This window comes from Coregonus lavaretus (genome assembly GCF_964263955.1).
Source record: "Coregonus lavaretus genome assembly, chromosome: 22".
Taxonomy (NCBI): domain Eukaryota; kingdom Metazoa; phylum Chordata; class Actinopteri; order Salmoniformes; family Salmonidae; genus Coregonus; species Coregonus lavaretus.
Genome location: NC_140009.1, coordinates 2,694,696 through 2,700,544, shown reverse-complemented (window position 1 = coordinate 2,700,544; position 5,849 = coordinate 2,694,696).

Genomic DNA, 5,849 nt, shown 5'->3' with positions numbered 1-5,849 from the left:
TCAGAGAGGAGAGGGCCACTATATAAACCACTCAGAGAGGAGAGGGCCACTATATAAACCACTCAGAGAGGAGAGGGCCACTATATAAACCACTCAGAGAGGAGAGGGCCAGTATATAAACCACTCAGAGAGGAGAGGGCCACTATATAAACCACTCAGAGAGGAGAGGGCCACTATATAAACCACTCAGAGAGGAGAGGGCCACTATATAAACCACTCAGAGAGGAGAGGGCCACTATATAAACCACTCAGAGAGGAGAGGGCCACTATATAAACCACTCAGAGAGGAGAGGGCCACTATATAAACCACTCAGAGCGGAGAGGGCCACTATATAAACCACTCAGAGAGGAGAGGGCCACTATATAAACCACTCAGAGAGGAGAGGGCCACTATATAAACCACTCAGAGAGGAGAGGGCCAGTATATAAACCACTCAGAGAGGAGAGGGCCAGTATATAAACCACTCAGAGAGGAGAGGGCCAGTATATAAACCACTCAGAGAGGAGAGGGCCACTATATAAACCACTCAGAGAGGAGAGGGCCACTATATAAACCACTCAGAGAGGAGAGGGCCACTATATAAACCACTCAGAGAGGAGAGGGCCAGTATATAAACCACTCAGAGAGGAGAGGGCCACTATATAAACCACTCAGAGAGGAGAGGGCCACTATATAAACCACTCAGAGAGGAGAGGGCCACTATATAAACCACTCAGATAGGAGAGGGCCACTATATAAACCACTCAGAGAGGAGAGGGCCAGTATCACTATATAAACCACTCAGAGAGGAGAGGGCCACTATATAAACCACTCAGAGAGGAGAGGGCCAGTATATAAACCACTCAGAGAGGAGAGGGCCACTATATAAACCACTCAGAGAGGAGAGGGCCACTATATAAACCACTCAGAGAGGAGAGGGCCACTATATAAACCACTCAGAGAGGAGAGGGCTACTATATAAACCACTCAGAGAGGAGAGGGCCACTATATAAACCACTCAGAGAGGAGAGGGCCACTATATAAACCACTCAGAGAGGAGAGGGCCACTATATAAACCACTCAGAGAGGAGAGGGCCAGTATATAAACCACTCAGAGAGGAGAGGGCCACTATATAAACCACTCAGAGAAGAGAGGGACACTATATAAACCACTCAGAGAGGAGAGGGCCAGTATCACTATATAAACCACTCAGAGAGGAGAGGGCCACTATATAAACCACTCAGAGAGGAGAGGGCCAGTATATAAACCACTCAGAGAGGAGAGGGCCACTATATAAACCACTCAGAGAAGAGAGGGACACTATATAAACCACTCAGAGAGGAGAGGGCCAGTATCACTATATAAACCACTCAGAGAGGAGAGGGCCACTATATAAACCACTCAGAGAAGAGAGGGACACTATATAAACCACTCAGAGAGGAGAGGGCCAGTATCACTATATAAACCACTCAGAGAGGAGAGGGCCACTATATAAACCACTCAGAGAGGAGAGGGCCACTATATAAACCACTCAGAGAGGAGAGGGCCACTATATAAACCACTCAGAGAGGAGAGGGCCAGTATATAAACCACTCAGAGAGGAGAGGGCCACTATATAAACCACTCAGAGAAGAGAGGGACACTATATAAACCACTCAGAGAGGAGAGGGCCAGTATCACTATATAAACCACTCAGAGAGGAGAGGGCCACTATATAAACCACTCAGAGAGGAGAGGGCCAGTATATAAACCACTCAGAGAGGAGAGGGCCAGTATATAAACCACTCAGAGAGGAGAGGGCCACTATATAAACCACTCAGAGAGGAGAGGGCCACTATATAAACCACTCAGAGAGGAGAGGGCCACTATATAAACCACTCAGAGAGGAGAGGGCCAGTATATAAACCACTCAGAGAGGAGAGGGCCACTATATAAACCACTCAGAGAGGAGAGGGCCACTATATAAACCACTCAGAGAGGAGAGGGCCAGTATATAAACCACTCAGAGAGGAGAGGGCCAGTATATAAACCACTCAGAGAGGAGAGGGCCACTATATAAACCACTCAGAGAGGAGAGGGCCACTATATAAACCACTCAGAGAGGAGAGGGCCACTATATAAACCACTCAGAGAGGAGAGGGCCAGTATATAAACCACTCAGAGAGGAGAGGGCCACTATATAAACCACTCAGAGAAGAGAGGGACACTATATAAACCACTCAGAGAGGAGAGGGCCACTATATAAACCACTCAGAGAAGAGAGGGACACTATATAAACCACTCAGAGAGGAGAGGGCCACTATATAAACCACTCAGAGAGGAGAGGGCCAGTATCACTATTTAAACCACTCAGAGAGGAGAGGGCCACTATATAAACCACTCAGAGAGGAGAGGGCCAGTATCACTATATAAACCACTCAGAGAGGAGAGGGCCACTATATAAACCACTCAGAGAGGAGAGGGCCACTATATAAACCACTCAGAGAGGAGAGGGCCACTATATAAACCACTCAGAGAGGAGAGGGCCACTATATAAACCACTCAGAGAGGAGAGGGCCACTATATAAACCACTCAGAGAGGAGAGGGCCACTATATAAACCACTCAGAGAGGAGAGGGCCACTATATAAACCACTCAGAGAGGAGAGGGCCACTATATAAACCACACAGAGAGGAGAGGGCCACTATATAAACCACTCAGAGAGGAGAGGGCCACTATATAAACCACTCAGAGAGGAGAGGGCCACTATATAAACCACTCAGAGAGGAGAGGGCCAGTATATAAACCACTCAGAGAGGAGAGGGCCACTATATAAACCACTCAGAGAGGAGAGGGCCACTATATAAACCACACAGAGAGGAGAGGGCCACTATATCAACCACTCAGAGAGGAGAGGGCCACTATATAAACCACTCAGAGAGGAGAGGGCCACTATATAAACCACTCAGAGAGGAGAGGGCCAGTATATAAACCACTCAGAGAGGAGAGGGCCACTATATAAACCACTCAGAGAGGAGAGGGCCACTATATAAACCACTCAGAGAGGAGAGGGCCACTATATAAACCACTCAGAGAGGAGAGGGCCACTATATAAACCACTCAGAGAGGAGAGGGCCACTATATAAACCACACAGAGAGGAGAGGGCCAGTATCACTATATAAACCACTCAGAGAGGAGAGGGCCACTATATAAACCACTCAGAGGAGCTCGGTGTTCTAGAGAAAAGGAGGATGGTGAAAGCAGTTGATTAGCAGCCTGATCGTAGTGAAGAAACCGTCTGGAAAACGACCAGTGTGTATTGATCCAAAATCTCTCAACAAGAGGAGCCATTACCCACTTCCCACTATTGAAGACATGCTGTCAGACCTGAACAGAGCGAGCGTGTTCTCTGTTTGTGTCACACCCTGATCTGGTTCACCTATCTTTGTGATTGTCTCCACCCCCCTCCAGGTGTCGCCCATCTTCCCCATTATCCCCTGTGTATTTATACCTGTGTTCTCTGTTTATCTGTGACCAGTTCGTATTGCCTCGTCAAGCCTACCAGCGTGTTTTTCGTACTCCGGTTTTCTTGAGCCCTGTTTTCAAGTTTTCCCGGTTTTTATCTTTCTGCCTGCCCTGACCCTGACCCTGAGCCTGACCCCGACCCTGACCCTGACCCTGACCCCGACCCCGACCCCGAGCCCGACCCCGAGCCCGACCCTGACCCTGACCCCGACCCCGACCCCGACCCCGACCCCGACCCCGACCTCGAGACCGACCCTGACCCTGACCCCGACCTCGAGCCCGACCCTGATCCTGACCCCGACCCCGACCCCGACCCCGAGCCTGACCCTGACCCTGACCCTGACCCTGAGCCTGAGCCTGAGCCTATGCACAGATAGAGAAAGAGCTGCTTGCAGTGGTGTTTGGCATGGAAAGGTTCCACCAATTCACATACAGTATGAACGAACTGTCAAAGTGCAGTCAGATCACAAGCCTCTAGAGAGCATCATGACAAAGCCTCTCCTCAGCGCACCAAAAAGACTACAACGCATGCTCATGAGACTCCAAAACTACCAGGTCAGTCTCCGATACGTTCCTGGAAAACTTGTGGTGCTGGCCGACACCCTGAGCAGGGCGTACCTCACGGAACAAGAAAACAGAGGCCCTGTGGAGGTAGAAGTGGAATCAATCAATATGATACACTACCTCCCTGTGTCAAGCGGGAGACTAAAGGCCATCCAGAGAGACACTGAGCTGGACCGGGAGCTCCAGAGAGACACTGAGCTGGACCGGGAGCTCCAGAGAGACACTGAGCTGGACCGGGAGCTCCAGACACTGAGCTGGACCGGGAGCTCCAGACACTGAGCTGGACCGGGAGCTCCAGACACTGAGCTGGACCGGGAGCTCCAGACACTGAGCTGGACCGGGAGCTCCAGACACTGAGCTGGACCGGGAGCTCCAGACACTGAGCTGGACCGGGAGCTCCAGACACTGAGCTGGACCGGGAGCACCAGACACTGAGCTGGACCGGGAGCTCCAGACACTGAGCTGGACCGGGAGCTCCAGACACTGAGCTGGACCGGGAGCACCAGAGAGCCACTGAGCTGGACCGGGAGCTCCAGACACTGAGCTGGACCGGGAGCTCCAGAGAGCCACTGAGCTGGACCGGGAGCTCCAGACACTGAGCTGGACCGGGAGCTCCAGAGAGCCACTGAGCTGGACCGGGAGCTCCAGACACTGAGCTGGACCGGGAGCTCCAGACACTGAAAAATGTGATCCTGCAGGGGTGGCCTGAAGTGAAAGAACATGTACCCTTGGAAGTAGACATGTATTTTCACAACAGAGATGAGCTGAGTGAGTCGTTGTGCCTCCTGCCCTCAGGTCAGAGATAATCCAGAGAATCCATTCCTCACACATAGGAATCAAGGGATGTTTGAGAAGAGCTTGCAAGTGTGTTTACTGGCCGGGCATGAACAGCACAGCTGAGAACATACATGGATCAAGCTACCTGGGGCGGCAGGTAGCTTAGTGGTTAAGAGCGTTGTGCCAGTAACCGATCCCTGGTTCTAATCCCCAAGCCGACTAGGTGAAAAATCTGTCGATGTGCCCTTGAGCAAGGCACTTAACCCTAATTTATCCTGTAAGTTGCTCTGGATAAGAGCGTCTGCTAAATGACTAAAATGCAAAATGTAAATGTAGCACCTGCACTGCATGGGGGTGTGAAACAGCAGAAAGTGATGCTGAGGCCACATGAAGCACCAAAGCGTCCCTGGGAAAACATAGGGACTGACCTGTTTCATTTACATTTACGTCATTTAGCAGACGCTCTTATCCAGAGCGACTTACAGTTAGTGAGTGCATACATTACTTTTATTTTAAATTTTTTCATACTAGCCCCCCGTGGGAAACGAACCCACAACCCTGGCGTTGCAAACGCCATGCTCTACCAACTGAGCTACATCCCTGCCGGCCATTCCCTCCCCTACCCTGGACGACGCTGGGCCAATTGTGCGCCACCCCATGGGTCTCCCGGTCGCGGCCGGCTACGACAGAGCCTGGATCTTTTCTTGTTTCTTTTCTTGTTTCCAGTTCAACGACAGAGACTACATGGTCACAGTTGATTATCTCTCCAACTTCTGGGAAGTGGACCATTTGGAGAACACACAGTCGACAAAAAACGCTCATTCGAAAACTGAAGACACACTCTGGGATACCTGAGATCCTTTACTCAGACAACGACCCCCAGTACTCTTCAGACAAGTTCCGAAGTTTCAGCAAGGCTTGGGACTTTAAACACAAAACGTCGTCTCCAGGACACCCGCAAAGTAATAGGAAAGTGGAATCTGCACTGAAAACAGGCAAAAGCAAAGGGAGCAGGTGCTGGG